The sequence below is a fragment of the Cololabis saira genome, chromosome 6 (genome assembly GCF_033807715.1).
Source record: "Cololabis saira isolate AMF1-May2022 chromosome 6, fColSai1.1, whole genome shotgun sequence".
In the NCBI taxonomy this organism is placed as follows: Eukaryota; Metazoa; Chordata; class Actinopteri; order Beloniformes; family Belonidae; genus Cololabis; species Cololabis saira.
In genome coordinates this window covers 19,873,066-19,893,135 of record NC_084592.1, presented here as the reverse complement: position 1 = coordinate 19,893,135, position 20,070 = coordinate 19,873,066, and the positions used below count along the sequence as shown (strand labels likewise).

The following is a 20,070-nucleotide window of genomic DNA, read 5'->3' as shown; positions in this document are numbered from 1 at the left end:
TAATTGTTAATATCACAGATTTAAATATGTTATATTCACATGCGCTTAGATTGATTTTTTTCAGTATGAACCCGACAATTTAATTGATCACTCAGCTCCCCTGCTGCAGGGCAAACATGTGAACTGGAAACACTTTGCACGAGTTGACTATAAATTCTCCCACAGCGTCAATCTACCTTGCTACTACAGTGCTGTCCGAGCGCAGCCCTCACTTTCCCCGTTTTTATGGGATTGGTGAGAAATTCCTCGGATTAGGCGCTGATTGGCGGGATCCTCCTCTCCGGGCGCTGCGTCAGCCTCATTGCATCACCGTCGCCTTTCTCCCCCTCCGACTCGTCCAGCGATGCTCTGGGATGCTGGAGGAAAGCAGAAGTGTGAGTGGGATGGAGACCCCGAGTGAGGTAGGTGTGACAATGACAGTTATCCTTTTTTTTTTCTATCTCCACGGGATAGCTGCGTGCGCTTTACGGGACTGAGCGTCTCTCATGTGCTGGAATTCAGTGGCGCACGGATGGCTCTACTTTTTAAAAATTTCTGCAGCGTGGGTGATGCATCCCACCCTCACACCATATGTCCTTCCTGGTTTCGGGAGTGCTGATCTGGAGGGGTTTTCGGGTGTCTTCTGAGAGGCTTTGATCTCTGGGAAAGTGTGTGATAGTGTTATAACCCGCCTGGGTGTTGAGAGATGCAGCTACTTAAACCTGAATTATGGTTCTGCGTTAAATCGACGCAGAGCCTACGCCGTAAGGGTTACGCCGTAGGGTACGGCGTCGCCGCGTAACCTACGGCGTAGGGTCTGCGTTGGTGTAACGCGGAACCATAAATCAGCCTTTAGGCGCAATGCCCGCTGAGCGTGCGCTGATCTCCGTCCTGCAGAAATGCGTCGACCGCCCAGCTGGACGACGAGGACAGGAGGTGCACTGGGTTAACCCTCAAACTTTGGCCCAGTATGCAGCCATGTTAATGCAATTGATTTCATCGTTGCTCTCGTGGATTAAAGTCGTACCAATATCATTTTTTGTGGATCACCAAGATGCGTAAACTGGTAACTTTCTTTTCTCTTCCTTCTAAAAAAAAGTATGTATCACTGTTCTGTACTCATCTGCAAGGGAGCCTGACCTCCCCTGTAGTTGATTGCCTCTGCGGTTTTAAACATTTTTAGAGTAGCAAGGAATAGAGGAAACAAATGTGCATATAATAATTGATACACAATGATGGTCAGTTTCAGTTAAAGATGAAGCTGCATTCATTTACAGGATGCAACAATGAGGTTTGCAACTATTTTGATGTTTTTAACAGCACAGCAATTAGCATCTACCACAAGTGTTTCTTGTTGTATAAATGATTCGTTTTGCTGCATAACTTTCTTACACCTTTGATAATGTGAGATTACACCCTTTAATAGTATTTTATTCTGAGTGAAAACACGTTAATGACATCATCAGAATGGCTCTGAAAGATCAAGCTCTCCAGGGGTGCTGCATGTGTTGCTGCCATTGCTTTTTCATTTCAGATCATTAATTATCTGGATGTAACACCCGTTTCTGATTGAGCCATGTGAAGGTTTTCGTTAGGTGTCCACCTGCCAGTATGCCGTTACCATCCTTTATCAGATTCCCAGCTCAACTGGAAGCATCTTTTTTGTGTATGTTTGCTGCCGATTATCTGTGGCTGTCTGTGTCTGTGTGTGTTTACGGTGACTGCTCTCACTAATCACTTTTGTGCAAGGTAAAGTCTGGGGAGTCTAAAACCGTAATCCCCAGTATAAAGAACTATATCTTTGCTTAGTCAGTGATGCCTCCCGTGTCGCGGCGGGATTACAATCTGCATGTGTTGCAAGGTATCTGTTTTGAACAAATATTGCTTAAGATATTTTTGCTTAACATCTTTGGTATAAAGTAAAAGAGGCACATGATGGGGAGGGGAAGTGAATGCATTGGAAGGATGCTGGAGATGGAGCTGTGAGACAAAAATAAAAGGTTAAGATCAAACAGAAGATGTGTAGATGTGGTGAAAGAGGATATGAGGATGCAGGAGACCGGATAAGATGAATATAGACGATCAGCTGGGGTGACCCTTAATGAGAAAAGCCAGAAGGAGATTTATTGATGTAACGGACAGTTCAAAGTTGTTTCCATTACCTTACTTTAATATGATAGCTGTATTTATTTTTAATTAATTTTGTGGCTCTAGCAGCTTTTATTGACAGCAGCCAGACAGGAAATGGGAGCTGAGAGAGAGAAAGGAAATGGTATGCAGCCAAGGGCCACAGGCCAAGACTTAAACGGGCTGTAATCACTGTACGCCGGGCACCTTCTCACAAGGTGAGCTGTGCGGTATTTGTTATTTCTATAAAGCTCAGCATTTTAAAGGATGTCATTTTAATGTATTCATTCCCTGGCATGTACAACCTATCTGCATTTAAAATCAGATGTTTTTGACAGCAGTTCTGTGTAAAACATGTTTTACTTGCCATGATGGCAGTGAATCGTGTTCATAAAGGGCAATAATTACGACTGTATGAAGTCAAGACAATAGCGCAGCGCTTAACCTGTCCAGAACAGCCTGCATTGGGCTGGGTTTGCTATCCATGGGCTGACATCTGCACAGCTTATATTCTCATTGTATTTCTGCCAACCCCTTCTCCTTACACATTCTTTAACGAGAAATATATAACGTCTCCTGACCTATTTGAGATTTACTAAAGCGTCGGGGGGCAACAACTATATTTTCTGCTATGCAGTTTTACAATACACAGCTGCATGAGAGTTCCATTAGCTGCAGTTAAGGTTACATATTACTATAAATATTTATATAAATCAAACTTCATTCTTTTGTATACCTTTTTTTCCAAGCCTTACCAACACACACCGCGACTGAGCACAGCTCTTTCAAAGCAGCTGTGTGGCTCGTGACTCCAGAAATGTGACTGTTTTGTTTAAATGACATGCAAGTGCTGCACATTTTAACACTTTATATGTTTTTGTGAATTTCCTGTGAGACTAATGAGTATAAGTATTAGTTTGTTATTAAAGCTGAGCTGGGTAACTGCTTTCCTGGGGTGTAAAAACACGTCTCAGATTTTAGGATCAGGACTTCCATGATGTGGTTCTTATACTGTATAATAAAAAGGTCCCCTGTTGGATTCAGTGTGGTTGTGGAGGACGTTTGGACGCTGTGATCACAAAACGAACCAAAAAAGCCAAAGAGTACATCAGATGGATGTTAACATATGCCTTTATTCTGAAAGTATCTCTAAGACACTGTAACTTACAGAATTATTGATATAAGGCCAGAGAGATCCATGTTTAGACCAAACTTTGACCCATCCCTCTGTATGTTACAATGAGGTACAAGCGTTATCAAAAAACAGCAGTTTCTAATCTCGGTTGGTGCGCTCCATTGTCTTTAAAGTACAAAACAGTGTGCATTCAGAGATGCTCTTTGGTATATCTTAATAAGTATTTTGAGTAGTTGTTGAATCCCTATCAGCTGGAACCAGCTTGGCATCAACCAGACATCTTCACCCAGCGACGCATCATTTGGTGAAGTTTATTCATTTATATTGAAAGAACAAAGACGTTAAAGATCAGTCTTTTGAAATACTCAAACCAGCCCATCTGGCATCAGCAGTCCTGTCACATTTAAAGTCACTTAAATCACATTTTTCTCTGTTTCTGATACTGAATTACAATTTAAGCACATCCTCGCAACCAAAGGTATTCACATCCTCATATATATATATATATATATATATATATATATATATATATATATATATATATATATATATATATATATATATATATATATATATATATATATATATATATTTATCAAGCGGCTGAACAGATGTACATAATCACTGGCCTGTGAGGTTATTTCTCCGCAGCTGCACTCGGCTGTATTTGCACATGGCCGTTGTGATTCACGCGGCCGTAACAGCATCGGCCAGACTGTAATGGTGCTGGACTCTGTGATTAAGTGTGGCAGTGGAGCGTATGTATCAAGGCTTCAAAGAAGCTTTTCGCATAAAAAAAATCAAATCCATACACTGCAAAAACCTATTTCTAAGAAAGTAAAAAAAAAAACTTTTGGAAGACTATTTAAGATTATTTTGCTAGTTTTAAAATTCCCATGGCAAATATATTTTTGTTTAGAATAAGACAATTTTGATTAGGTTTAAGGAATATTAAGCCAATTTTTAGAGAGTCTGTTTTGCAGTGTATAAAGCACTGCATGAATTGAGAAATATGATCTTCTGAGAGTGGTTTAGTTTGGTTCTAGGATTTTGGTTGGTGATGATTAGTTTTGCTGCCATTATGGCGTAGAATATAATTAGTGACTGTGAAACAAAGATAAAACTGTAAAGACTAATAAAAGAGATGAACAGTTTTGGAAAATAAAGACTTCGTTGTAAAGATTAATTATTAATAACAATACATTTTATAAAGAGCAATGGATGTACTCAGACTTGATCGATATCTATAAATATCTCATTAGTGATGCCACATTTTTGATACGTTCCACCTTTTCCAACTTTGCTCGTCAGTGTAAAGGAATAAAAAACACTGCTGGCCTTTAATAGACATGTGTAAGGGCAAAATTATCAGTTATCAATGTTGTGAGCTGCATGTTTTATTGATTATCAGATGGTGAGACAGGCCTGCTGAAGCAGAGTCTGGTGATTCTCCGAGAAACACGCAGAAGTAAATGTCAGTACAAGTAGTTTAGTGTCAGGTCAGGTGTAAGGCAGTGGTAAAGATTCTGACCACTCTGAGGGTAGATCAGTGGAATATGATGGTTGAAAGGAGATCCTGGGACAGTGTGTGGGATCTGAAATTAGAGATGTGAATTTGAGTCCATTTCAGGGCAGTTCTTTTTTTTCTCTAGATACAGAAAAGCCTTCAGTTTACCTTATTCTGACTTCGAGCTGGGTCAAGGTTCGCGTACTTCCCACTCTTTTCCTTATTTCCTGTCTTAGTCTTCATTATCACCTCTGACTTGCAAAATCTCCCAAGAGTAATGAAAAAATAATGAGAGACAGATGAGGCTCTGCTGATTTGTGGCCCTACAGCCAACTTAAACGGCATGCTGGACGACACAGACAGGCAGTAAATGGTCTGTTTTTAATTTTGTATATATATTAAATAAAATCTTTCTAAACAGATAAATCATACTTTTGACCCTTTTCATTTTGCCTGCAAGCCTCAAGTGGATGATGCTGTTCTCTGTCTGCTTTAGCATGAACACTCTCGCTTGGATGGAATTTGCTGACAGTGGTTATGGTTTTTTAATTATTCTGTGACATCATTCCCGTCCTACCTCTCCTCTTGAGCGTGCAGCTGCTTGCGATGGGTGTCAGCATTCCTTCAGCCTCGTAGATTGTCGACTGTCTGTCAGGTGGAGCTCAGTAGTGGATGGAGAGCTCTGATGCTGCGGTCAGTAAAACCGGAGCGCCTTGTTTACACTGTACTCCTCAGATTTTCAGTGCAACTGTGACTCAGCTGCAGAGGTTCCCTGGTGACCGAGCGGTGGGTGTATCAGAGCAGAGCAGGAGTCAGAGTGCAAGCAGCTGCTGGGCTGCTATGTGGACTGGTCCTGCAGGAATCATTTGGTCTTAAATGTCACCAAGAACAAAGAGATGGTGACTTTAGAAGTTCAACACCTCTGATGAAGCATAACAACATTATAATGCATGAAGTTTGAAGTTGAAGTTTGAAGTTTGAATCTATCTATCTGGTGTTTTTTTATCCATTAGGTGGAATTAATAGCTGCTAACAAGCATAGCCTCTTTTCTAAAGAACCACAGCAATCAAAACCTCCATCCCATTTCTTATTGTCACAACCCAGTCAAACAGATTTCACAGTAATTGCCGTGGAAATTAAACCACACTTTAGGGTAAATAAATAAATCAAATCTCATAACGGCAACGTTTGTCTTCTGCAGACTTCATAAGGGAGAGTTCTGACACAAAGCCTGACAATGGGACATTTCTAAACAAACTACAAAGATTAAAGAATTTAGATTGAAAAAAAAAAATCAGTCTGTTTTTTTCTTTTCTTTTTAATACTGCCAGAACACAGCTGCAGTTTGTGATGTGGTTTCCATAGTTTCCTGCAGTACAGAAATGAGATATTGCAACAAGCCAAGAAAAACAATCTCGGTGACAGTGACCTTCACTTCCTTCATTACTGCAGTTCTCTTTGGCACCATGACAGCGGAGGCACGGATGAGTACGGTTTAGAGAAAACAGCGAGAACCAAGAATATGTGTTACCACAAAGTACATATTTACCATCATAATGACAGTTATCTATTTCTATTTGCTCAGATGGAGCTGTTTATTAGCTTGATCTGATCTTTTCTAAATTTGTAAGAATTCATGCTTATCTTTATCCTGAAATTATGATATTTCACACATTAAAGCATACAGTTGTTTTTAATTAAATTCTGCGGTATTTTCGCCCATATAACAGTATGGATAAGTCATCCTCTATTCTGACACTGATGTAACTGGCTGCATGTTTTAGATCTTAATTTAGAAGCTTAGTGTTTTCATGAAGCAGTGATAATTTGCATTTCCTCGCTATAATCACATTGTCTTTATTGAAATTTTCAGCCTCTATCATTTAGAGTTTCCCTGCCTTTCAGTCTCTTTTTGGTGTTTGTCTTCATCCAAGTTTGTTTTTTATCTTTAATCATTCTGATCCTCTTGGAGGCATCTGTAAATTACTTTTCTTTTTTGACATTTGTTATTGAAACCAGAGCAATCAGTATTTTTTTTTTAATGTTTGTTTGTTTCATCTCATTAATGAGATCTGTCTCACTTATGAAAATGTATTAAAACATCACAGTTTGGGAAGCAAATTCATGTGCTTTCCGTTGATTATTTGTTGTTTTTGTGCTGCAAATGAATGTGGTCCTCCTGAGACCTAAAAAAGTTTGACAGCAAAATTAAGTCTGAACAAAAGTTAGTTTAAATAACCAAGTGAAATATAACCTGGAGTCATCTTCCATCAGTGTTCCATCTCTTTCTTTTGTGACATGTGGTGATACTGAAGAAATGGATTTTACTGATAGGTAGCGAGTAGAAAGTCCAGCTCATGACTGGCTTCCCTCTACCTTATTAGAGGAATGAGACTGAAGTGGAGCCCGTTGCTGTGTGACTTGATTTCCCTGGCGTCCAACAGACCAGAGCAGTTTTATCAGCGAGACAAAGGGGCCGCTGACAAGTTCTTCATGCGCTATGACTTTCTAGGAACCAGAGAAGTTTCATATACAGATTTAACAATTTCTGTCTTGTAGCATATTTGTCCAAATTGTTAAATAAAGGGTTTAGTTGCTTGGGAAAAGCGAGTGTTGACCGTTTAAACATTCTAATAATGTAAGCTGACAGCATGAGTTGCAGCTTTTCTGCTACTGTATAATATAAAGAAAATTCCAGCATTCACTTTAACACTAATCAAGCTGGTATTACTACTGCATGTTCCTGCATTCAGTTTCTTTCATCCATTCTGTTTGTTTCTATTTTCATTCAATTCATGAAATGAAGAAATCATTTAGAGGTCGCTCAGTAAAATATTCCCCATAACCTACCGTAACTGAGCCGTGTTGTAATCCCTCAGCATAAAATGCTTTGACTAAGAAGGTCCGTTTCAGTCTGATGAGCAACTTCCTGTCTCTAACGGTCTCTGAACCCGGTGTTAATCTGATTTATTGTACTCATGCTTCGACAGCTCTGAATACATAAAAAACTGACTTGTACTGTGGTAACAAATTGCTTTCTAGGGGAAAGAAATGGGTCAATGCAAAAACTAAGCCCAAATGGATATTTTTTTTCCCCCTCGACAAACAAAACGAACTCTTCACTGTTTATGATAACTGAAAGGGCTGTGCATTCTTAGATTTGCCTCCAAGAGGACTGCAGATTGTGCTCACAGATGTGCAGTTCGCGCCCCGGTCACTCATCGCGGTAATACCCAAACCAATGAATGAATCCGTGGCAATGGTTTATTTGCCAGAATGATTTTGTATTCTCTGTTTACATGCATGTGGTAATGGGATATTACTTTCTAATTTATTACTCCATTAATTCTAGGTTTTGATTGCACTTCATACAAAAGGGAAATTTTAATACACTTTAATCTGTTGCTTGTGTTCTCAGATCTACATGAGCTGGCAACAACACAGTGAAGTTTCAGCCCCATTCTTTACAGAGAATTCCCTAAACAGACGTGTGCCGCAAAGTTTGGTATCGAGCTGGAATGAATGAATGGATTCATTCATTAAAAACTTGTTCTCTGCAGTGAAATTAAAAACGGCAAATGCTGGGTTAATACAAACAGCTGATTGCTTTGTTAAGCGCTGTAGCATGACAGTTTCGGATGGCTAGCCATTGGCTATGTCGAAAAGCAATCAGTCATATTAGAAATACATTTAATGCCTAATATAATTTCTCCTGGCATGGTACAAAACATTTCACCTCCTCAGAGCCTCAGAGTTTTCATGGGTCTGAAGTCAATCGATTGAGGACATTTTAACATTAGAATCAGTACCAATTGATTCACCTTTGCAGCCAGCAACTGGAACCCCGAAGTTAGATGGTTGGCGCTTGATGGCGTTAACGCGGAACCAAATAACGTGATTGGTTGATTTGTCTTACTTTTGTTGAATTTTCCCGCCACTATTTCCTCTGCGTCGTTTTCAAGTTGGTTACACGATAGTTTGCTGCAATGTCTGAGAAAATGACGGATGCTCAAACTTTTTAACTCAAACACGTGTAAAATGTACTTTATTTGGTCTGTTGATACGTCTAAGCTCTAAACATGGAGCTCCGGTGCTGGAAAAAAAAAAAAAAGCATACACATGCTAGAGCTTAGTGGCGTAATTACAGAGTGACTCAAAAAAACAACACAGTAGAATAAACACCAGCAACGGTGTAGGGGCCGTGCTTAGCCTACGCTGCTACCATAGACTGTAAAAAGGCTTCAGGCTTCATAGCTGCATTTTGATTGGCTCTATGAGGCATTAAAGCCCATAAAATTGAACTTTTATCAACTTATAATGGAAGTACCTTAGCAGCTTGGCAACACTTGATGTCACCCCGTTCAAAGTCAATGGACATCAAAGCTGTTGATCCATATAAGTCTACGATAAGAGCTGTAAGGCCATGTTATCTTGCGCTACTTTAAACATTATGCTGAATTATCAAGTACATTACTTGTCTGTTGCCAACCGAAGCCGCTATTCTGGCATGTGATAGGAAATATCCACCAGTTAGGACCCTTAGAAACCAAGCCCACAATCAGCTGCCGTCAGTGAGAGAGTTCCCTTTGAGTGACTGCTAAGTGCAGTAAGTGGCCTGTATATGTTAATGTGGCCTTTGTGTATGTTTATAATGTTGAATAAAAGAAATTACTCAGTGACACAGAAATCAATATTTGAGACTCATGAAAGTTTTGGGAGTTGATTTTGCGGAGAACAGCCACGCTAACTTCTTTTTTATAATAAAGCTGTAAATATGCAGAGGAAATCAGCAATGTGCAAACCCTTTCAAGGGGATTTTTAAATGAATAGCTGCAGCCGAAACGCCACAAGAATACATTACAACTTGATTTGATAGTGAAATCTGTGCCCAAATGACAGAGAAGTGATACTGATAAAACCATCAATTTGCATATTTACACATACGGCAAGTTCTGCCAGCTTTCCTCAGTGCGGTGCTTTCAGCTTGTGTTTCACATATAATGTGCACATTTTAGGTTCTGCATAAATATATTGTAATGTTTACCTGCTTTTGTTTCCCTAGCGCTTGGATAAATTCAAGCCAAGCCATCTGTGAAGTGTTTAAACCTCAACTGCAAAAATCACAGACACTTCAACTGTGTACGAGCCAGATGTAAAATGGTTATGAAATGTTTTTTACTTGACTGACTGGCAGTTTGTCTCAAGCCAAATTACGAAATTCAGACTGACTCTTAACAATACGAACTGTAGCAGGATCTAGTGCACAAAACAGACGATAAATGAAAAAAAAGAACAATTATTAAGTTTGTATCAAAGTAAATGGTGTATCAGTCATGAAGTTCAATCGTAGATTGTGGGGCCCTTTAAGCTCTGACAGTAAACAGTTTTTGACCTTAACTCAAGTGCAATTATGTCCTAAAAACATGCATTGCTTTCCAAAAAGCAGCTGCAGCCTTGGTTTTTTGCATATTGGTAGCTGCGTCATCACAGTCTCAGCGTGGCAACTTGACAAGTAGACTCAACAAAGCTGCCCACAAGCACACAGAGCACAACCTGCCAAGGAAATAATGAGACGTATCCAGTGCTATTAAATAGTGGATTCAAGTGGTGCACGTTTTTAGGCTTCTTGGTGACATTACTGTCGACAACATTGCACTATTAACAAAGTAAGACATCATATCAATCAGCCCCCACTTCTAAGCAAACTGATCCATAATTATAAAGAGATGACGTCAATGTTATTCATTTTTCTCAGGGACGTAGATAAAAAAGGACAGTATTTGAAAGTGACACGTAGGAGCACATGTTGAAAAGAAATAGAGTTTGCATAGAAATTATATTCAACAGAATCCATAATCAGATGCTGAAGTGGAGCCTGAGAGGTGAATTTATAAATTGTGCAAAGTGCAGCTCAAGAGCATGACAAATGATTAACTCTGTATCATACGGCAATGTTTCTGCAGCTATGTACTGTAGGCTGTGGGGCTGTAAATGCTGTGGCTGGTAGGAGAACATCTACAAATTACATCTTGAGTTAAAGAAAAACTCTTCTTTTTTTTGTCAAAGGAACCAATACATCAAGCCAAACTTTCTCAAGCACTGGTTCTTTCTGCTTACTCATGAAGAGCTGTGACTTATTTCGTTTTTAAAGTGCCAAATTGTGAATTATTTTATGATGAAACGTACTTGTGGTAGATTCTGTGATGATGAGCTTGTGTGTGTGTGTGTGTGTGTGTGTGTGTGTGTGTGTGTGTGTGTGTGTGTGTGTGTGTGTGTGTGTGTGTGTGTGTGTGTGTGTGTGTGTGTGTGTGTGTGTGTGTGTGTGTGTGGGGTAAAATGATCCGATGGCATGGTTTTGTTGCTTCTTCTGGATTGGTCTTGTGTTTGAGGTGTTTCCTGTTTTATTTTGAAAGTCTGGTTCCAATTGTGTTTTGAATGACTTCCCTTCCCTGATTGTTTGCACCTGTGTCTCATCAGCCCCGGTGACTAAATGTTGTCTTGGCTTTTTGGGTGTTTTTTGGGTCTATGTTCCTTCCTGTCTCTTTTTGCATGCTATTTTTGGCCTGTCTTTCAGTTGTCATATGGATTTCCGTTGTTCTCGAGTGGAGACTTTTTCTTTTGCATTTCTATTTGGATTCCTGCCTGGGAAGTAGTGATGGTCAGAAGAAGCTCTGTGAATCAGAGAATTTCCGCCCCAACGCTTCACCAAATGGTTCCCTACTTGAGGCCTCATTAAAAGTGAATACTGCCATCTGCTGTCCACCACATCTGCAGTCCACATAGGACAAGCCACGCCGTATTACCATGACCTGCGCGGAAATTCCTGAATAACATTAGTTTGCAGCAAAAGTTACAAAACACATTCAAACACATGACTGTTCTTTATTAAAGCTGCATTAAAAATGATAAAAGCATTAGTATTTGTTTGTATTCGAAAGCACAATTTTTACCAAACTACCTGCAAGTAAGCATATACATATATATCTATATATATCTCTCTCTCTCTATATATATATATATATATATATATATGTATATATATATGTATGTATATTCTATCCCTACACCACTACTTCTACTTCTCAGGCTATTCATCTATGTTTTTTATTTACTAACTCATCAACTAACTGATAACTCGCTACAAAACACCGACACGGCCACAGTGGGGCGCCAGATTTAAAGGGGACCTATTATGGCATCTAATACCTATTTTAAACAGGCCTTGAATGTCTTAAAAACAAGCTTTCGATTGTTTTTGCTAAATAAATTAGAAATTCAGCCTCTGAGCCATGTCTTTATCATCCCATTCTCTAACCTCCTTCTCTATGCGGGATTCTGAGTGGGCGGGGCTATGATAATGAGGCACTATGCTGATTGGCTGCCTGAATGACGCGATACACCGCTACAAAAAATGGCGGAAGCTCCGGCCGGCGGAGTTAGTTGTGGGCGTGGTTTCACGCATCGCTCCCGTCGTTACGTAACGACATGAGCAGAATCTGAACGGCTCGTAGAAGCCACATCAGACTGGACAGCTCATCCGGGCGGCTGTACAGACACTGCAGAATTTGGTTGCTTTCCTCCTTCTCTGAGTTGGCAGGCTGAGGGGAGACCACTTTATATATGTTAAAGCAAGAAAAAACGTGTTTTTCATAATAGGTCCCCTTTAACATGTATTTACGAGAAAACGGACGAACGAATGACATAACTGGGACGAATCAAAGCCCTGTATGTCATTGGTCATGTGACTCCCCCATCGACGCAGGCCTCGACTCAACGCTTCATCTGGCACGATCGACACACGCACTGAAACCTTGGTTCATTTGTCCCATCACCACCGGGAAGTGTTTTTTTTTGTTAAATAAAAGGTCTTGTTTGAACCACTGCTGCCTTGTGAGTCGTGACCACCTGCATTTGGGTCCTCCCACTCGATCGCCAACGCGGTCTCCAGAATCAGTGGGGGTGTGAGTGGCCTGCTCCTCAGGTAATCAACGTCAAATCTGAAAAGTTGAGGAGTTTGAAAAATGGCAAGTTTAAAAACAACAAAAATTCTATACTTTCATTTCATTCAGGGGTGTAAATGTGACCATACATTTAACCTGTATTGAGGAAATGACATAGAAATACAGAAAGTGGTCAAGAGAAATATATCTTTGAATATTGTCAAATAAATTCTGCTGAGCGGAGCTGCGGTCAACGGAAGCAATCGTCGCCTGTCTCATGATTTCTCCTGTTTTTACAGGAACCTTATCTGATTGCACGGTGCTCAATCTGAGACCTGTAACATAAACCCCAAAAATGTTTAATGTAGTCGGTTTAACAGCCCCACACTTCAGCCATACAAAACATTACAAAAATGAAGTTTGAGAATAAAGCTCATTGCACTTTATGCTGCCATTCCTTCTCATAACACTCAAAAGACACCCTGGCTTTGAGGATACTAAAAGAATATTTAACTTAAGCTAAAAATCCTTCGCACATGCTCTCTTGGGTATAGGTCAGTAATGCAGGCCTGTCAGTCCAGTACCATGTGACCTCTACTTCTGCAGCTATCCCTATGTCATGTCAGCGCTTTTTAAAAAATGCATGCAGATGTCATCTTGTGGGCAGTATGTTTCCCCAAATTCTCAATGTACATTTCTGTTTGATGTAAAAGAAAGGTTTTATCTTTTCCCTAAGGTATAACCTTGCAGTACATGCCACATATTGTACTGACAGTCATTATAAAGTCACTGTGGTGAGTCATTACTTATGGGTGCTGCGGTGGGCTGAAATGACCCACTGTACCAGGACTTACTGCAGAGGAGCTGACGACGCCTCTGACTGAAAACGTCCTTGTTCCTTCAGTATGCGGCGCAGAGGATGTGTGGTGTTGTCCATCATGTTTTGAAGCTTGCTCAATGTTATTTTTTACTATTATTTCCACAGTCAGCTGCAGGGACTCAGGGGCAGTCTACAGCACAGAGCCAGACTATCAGTTTGTTCAGTTTCTTTGAGTCACCGTCTTTGATGCTGTTACCCCAGCAGATGAGCAGATAGCAGACTTATAGAAGATATACAGAATCGCATTGCACTTGTTGAAATTCCTGTAAGTTACATGAAAATCAAGACCTTTTCTTTCATGTTGAGTCCGATATTATTGCACTTCCACATTCCCCCTTCTGCCATGACAGAAAAAGATATTTTTGCATTTTTCTTTTCTCCTGTAATCCACCTCTCTTGTCATGTTCATGTTGAAATTGAGGTGATTGTAATTGGTGTTCCTGTGCTGCTAACCACCCACTCCGACACATAACCACCCGGGTCACAAACCGCAAAAATGTGCTTGTCTGCTAACAGCAGCTGAGTGGTAAGCTATTATTACCACCCTGTTTACGAGACGTACCGGGATGAGCACGGGACCAAAAAAGGACTATCACAGGTCGACGGAATACAGGTTGCTGGACTTGATGAAAGAAAGAGGCTGCAGAAGAACAGTATTTTGGATCTGGAAGAGACCGACAAAACCATGCCGGAAACACAAATTCACATCCTACAGAACATAGGATGCTGAACTGAATTATTGTTATCTGGTCGGATGACAAAATCTCATTAAATACTTTGCCAGTGTCATACGAAAGTGAATTATACACATTGTACACACCACATGTAGCAACAAGCGACAGGCGTCCTTCATTGTGAGGGCATCAGAGCTGATAAAAACAATAAAGACTTATGTTGCCTTCCAGGGACAACCAAAGTAATAAAGTGGCTTTAATAATTAAGTTTGTAAACCAACAAAGTCTACAAAGATTCAGAGAATGGTGTTGGGGGGGGGGGGCATCTTTATATGCATATACCGGTAGATGTGTGTATGAATCAAAGCAAAGTTAGATTTTAGAGAACTTTAATTCCATGTGTGCATTAGGGTCAGACAGTTGTTCAGTAGCTCAGGCTGCAGATGATAGTTCGAAAAAAGAAATCCCACACCACAATGAGATAAGCAAAACCAGAGCAATATGTCCTTGGGTGGTTCCTGGGAACCAAATATTTAGTCTCCTAGCAGCAGATGGCTTGAATAATTGTCTCCCTTTTTTCTGTTCATGAGAGACAGTGAGAGGTTATTAGAGGCCACATTCTGTAAATCTCCATCTAACAAGGCAATAAGTTTAATGGCTCAGACTTGTATTTAACACAACACATGACAAAAGGAGTGAAAACGCTGCACAAGAGAGTTGTTTTTGAAGAAGCTAATGAAAGGGAGAGTCACAAAGACTTCAAATTGATACATTTTTTCTAAGCTGAGTGGATTCTCAGAGGACGAAGAGAAGGTGTTTGTTATAAAAAGCAGATACTAGAAAACAACTGTGCCTGATGCTGGTTGTCAACATTTGAAACTAAATACTAATATAACAATAACAGGGACGTTTCAGTTGGAGAACATCCACTATAAACGCAATAGAGCAAAGGGTCTAGAGACACACACTGAACACAGCATTACTGGATGCAGAAAATAATGACTCAGAAATAACATTTTAAATCATCATTATCTGCTTTCACAGCAGAAACGTGTAAGCCACAACCACGATGTCAAAGGTATTTAGCAAATCCAGAAAGCCTCTCATTATCAATCAATCTGGAAAAAGGGAGATTTGAGATTTAGAAGGCTATAAAATGAATTACATGAAAAGAAAGAAGAGTGGAGGAAGTGTAGCTCTGTTGTGGATAAAAAGCTCATGTGAAAATGACATGTTAGCATTATGGGTGAAAAAAAAACAATTGTGATTTGCATCTATACAAGAACAGGTCAATACCTGTATGTTATATATAGTATATTTATAATAGTCAGTGCATAAAAATGACATTACAGATCATAATGTCAGTCTAATTAACAATATTTTTATTTTATTCATATAGCATCTATTGCAATACAAATAGTCTCTTGGAGCTTTTCAGATCCAGAATATGACCCCTGAGAAAATCACAAAAACCAAAGGCAGGTAAAAGAAAACTCTTCTATAGGAGAAAAACCTTTTTGTGAAGAAAAACTACCATGTAAGAGGTCTTTGGGGTCCTTACTGTCACGGTTTTTGAGCTTATGTCATGGTTTTGGGGTTTTTCACAGTTTTCGTAGTTGGGTTCCTGTTTTATTTTGCAATCCCATGTCCTTGTGTTTAAGAGATGTCTGGATTTCCCTTGTTCCCATCTGCCCTGATCGTCTGCACCTGTGTCTCATCAAGCCTTCTGTGTATATCTTTTATTTCACTTCCCGTCCCTGTTGGTCCGTACTGTTTCTATCTCCATGTGTCATGTCATGTTTTTTGGATTTCTGGTCATGTTAAGCCTACTGTATATGTTTTTTTTTACCGTTATCTTTTTTATCTTCTTTACATTGGCTGGCAGTAAAGATAACAAATTGATTTTAAAATTTTTGTACTGACTTTTAGAGCTCTTCATGGCCAAGCCCCAATATATATTTGTGATCTTTAAACTGTTTATGCCCCAAATCGCTCACTCAGGTCATCAGAACATTACTTATCTGTCCCAAGATCCCGTTATAAGAGAAGAGGAGATCATGCTTTTCAGTCCATCGCCCCTCGATTATGGAATGCTCTTCCTCTCTCTATGCACCTGACTAACAGTGCTGACTCTTTTAAAAGACAACAGTACACCCTTTTATTTGGACAAGCTTTTTATGACTGAATAACCTTGACTTTGAAATTTTTTTAACTGGGTTTTATTTTGCTTTGGAGTTCAACAAATCGAAATTCAAATCTTCTCACAGCATTTGAAAAAAAAAAAATTCTATTGCACGTAGATGTTCAAAAAACCCTCAGCATACTAAAATAACATGTCTTTAAACAGTCCTCATGTGCTTCTTCTTGTTTCATTTGCGTTGCCTGGCAATTTTTTGTGAATAAGAAAAAGACCAGATGAATATAGTGGATTGTAATGAATCATATTATAATGTGGATTTTATCCCCCCATCATCTGAGGGAATTGAAGCAAAATAAAAAGGGGTTACTCCACATCAGTCCGAAGATAAATTTGACCCATCATGTTATATTTGATGATAATAGGAAATACGTTTTCTTCTCAAAAGAAAAGCTCTCCAAATAAATGGGCTTCAAAAGGAAATTGATTGAAATCAACACCTAGAATGTCATTCATTTATTTGAGTGTTTTATTCTCTTCTCTGACTGCCAACAGCAGGCTTTATTGCAATAGACCACCTGATCCTGTTTGCTCCATCAGTTATCCAACGTTTGTATCAATAGATGATGATGAAGACAGATGAAAGCACATCATGTAATTTCTATAATGTGCAGATTTGGTAGAGGACGATACGCAGACACGCTTTCTTTGGTCCATTTACTCAACACTAGATATCTCGGCTTGAAGGATATTCAAAGCTGAAGTGAGATAATGCAGAAACTTATTCAAGACTGAAACAAAGGGGGAACATGCATTTTCTTTATTCTTAGCTTCAGGGAACTATTTGTAAACAGAAAACCTTTCCTAATTGAAAACAGCTTTGCAGTTGTTGCCCGAGCAGCCTGAGGGACAGTAAAAAACAGTAGTGCATATGACTAAAATCAATTTGAAAATTTGTTTTCAAATCTGTTATATATATATATATATATATATATATATATATATATATATATATATATATATATATATATATATATATATATATATGTGTGTGTGTGTGTGTGTGTGTGTGTGTGTTTTTTTTATATTTTCAACAGTACATATTATATACAGTATGATTTAGTCATGTGTGTACAGCTCTTTGTAAGTTAGTTCATACCCGACAGCAGAATGTGTCTCCACATATGTTCTCCTCATTTTTTTACTCAATTTAATATGCAGTACTGAAAAAAACCTGATCCCTGGACCTCCTCAAATCAGGTAAATACAACTTTAGATGAACAACAATACATGCATTTTTATTTATTTCCCAAAAAGAAAGCGTGAATACAGAAGCGATATGTGAAAATTTGACAAAACAAATTCAGTTGTAGTGAGTCTCCTTATAGACAAAAACAACCTAAAATAAAACATTTAAATTTTTGCCATTATTCATTTAACCGAAAATAAAGCAATATAGGCAATACTAAGTACCCCTTTATTGGTTCATCAAGAATGAAGAGGATGTGCAGCAGCAGGGGGCAGCATGGTGGTTTGGTGTTTAACACTGTTGCCTCACAGCTACAAAGTTCTTGGTTTTCACGCAGGTGATAGAAAAGCAATAGATACAACCAATCAAATCCACTTAATTAACTAATCATCAACAAGTGTGAGCATCTCTGTAAAAGCAGAGGTTTTGATACTCTGCTGATTTGTATTCAGGTGTTTAATAGAACGCCAAGGAACAAAGACGTCTGCATTCTATAAGCCAGTTTCCAAACTTTCTGATATCAATTATTCTAATTGGGAAAGTTTATTCACAAATGGAAGACATTCAGCACATTGCCTCTCTTCCCAGAATTGAACGTCCAAGCAAGTTAAGACCAAAGTCAGAAGACGCAGGCTCAGAGAAATTGTTTTGGACCCTCTCCCTATTGCAGGATCCAGTTTCAACCAATCTTTAGCTGTTAGACAGATGCCTTCATTTTTGCCTCAACTCTGCTATATAGTTTATATGAGTGCAAGACGTTCCAGATCCTGTGGTGGCAAAAAAAAAGACCCCTCCCCAAACCCAGGGCATAAAGTTTGGCCATAATTGCCATGAGCTTTCAAGCAGGGAAGAAATTTAAAGCTTGAAAACCTTCAAATCAATTTAAAGTGAGCAAAGAAAAGAATTGCCTCAAAATTTGACAATTATAGAGTCAATTATAACATATTTGATGATGGGGAATGAACTCAAAGTTGGTTTATGTAAAAGTGCACTGACATATTTCTCAAGGTTGCATGGATATATAAAATCATATTTTTAGTACAGAACTGGCAGCTGAGGTAAACTAAATTCATTCACAAGGTTTCTGTTGGTGTCATGTGATTCATTCTCGCGAGTGTCCCCTCTCTAATGATGTCTGACGGGGACAGGTTGAATAATTAAGGTGAATCACTCTACTCAAAGACCCAAAACTATCCTGCAGCGCTGTCCTTTGTATTCCAGAAAAGTACCTGCAGCCCCTGATTTCCTACTGTAATTGCTTTGTGGAAAGGAAATGTTTCAGGGTAAAGATTAAGAATAAGTTGTTGGATTTATATCAGTGTGAGGCGTTTACTCTCAAGAATGCCAATTAATGTCTAAGATTTCAGCAATTTATCAAACAATGGCTGCAACTGCTAATATGGAGAAATACTGTGCCTCTTTTTCCCCCAGTTAATAATAAAGTTATACTATATATTTCTTTTGGTACCAGATAGTATCAGTATCTTTTTTTAACTATCCATCCTTCCATTTTCTATACTCGCTTTATCCTTTGCAGGGTCACGGGGGTCTGCTGGAGTATGTAAAAATGCTGTATGTAAATATAACAGTTTTATTTCATTTTATTTTATTTTTTTGATCTATTAGGAAAAACACGTTTTTTCTTGCTTTAACGTATATAAAGTGGTCTCCCCTCAGCCTGCCAACTCAGAGAAGGAGGAAAGCAACCAAATTCTGCAGTGTCTGTACAGCCGCCCGGATGAGCCTTCCAGTGTCATCTGGCTTCTACGAGCAGTTCAGATTCTGCAATTTACCGGTACATAGGTTGGCCTCCGATGTGTGAAACCACGCCCACAACTAACTCCGCCGGCCGGAGCTCCCGCCATTTTTTCGTAGCGGTGTATCGTGTCATTCAGCCGCCCGCCCACTCAGAAACCCGCATAGATAATGAGGTTAGAGAATGGGAAGATAAAGACATGGCTCAGAGGCTGAATTTCTAATTTATTTAGCAAAAACAATCAAAAGCTTGTTTTTAAGACATTCAAGGCCTGTTTAAAATATGTATTAGATGCCATAATAGGTCCCCTTTAAGTAATCAGTACATCAGTTCATCACTAGGGATGGGAATCGAGACCCGGTTCTTGTTCAGAACAGGTTCCCAGTATTTTAAATCCGTGAAATCGTTTGCTAATTTTGCAAACGATTCCCTTTTCGATTCCAGTGGGCACAAATTACGTCATCAGGCACGTTGCGTAGCTTACGTACACGCCAGCAGTCAATAGTAAACGACTGGCAACTTGCAATACTTGCCAAGTGGATATTTTGCGAAAAGGTTAGGGTTGCAGAAATGCGCAGTTTGATTGGATTTGACTTGATTGTATGTTTTACTGGTTGACATAGTTTTATTATTATTTCAGTGCTCAGTTCATATATCCTTTTAAAAAGGAGAATTTTCATTTTTA

At 39.1% G+C, this 20,070-nt stretch overlaps 1 protein-coding gene across 1 annotated transcript in view; it reads left to right on the top strand.

The window, feature by feature from the left end:
• The first annotated feature begins 347 nt into the window (after positions 1-347).
• b3galt1b (UDP-Gal:betaGlcNAc beta 1,3-galactosyltransferase, polypeptide 1b) overlaps positions 348-20,070 on the top strand; it is a 54,389-nt gene continuing 34,666 nt past the window's right edge. The window contains exon 1 of the mRNA XM_061724479.1: positions 348-401. The gene's annotated coding sequence lies outside the window, so the exon portion shown is untranslated. The remainder of the gene's footprint in view (positions 402-20,070) is intronic.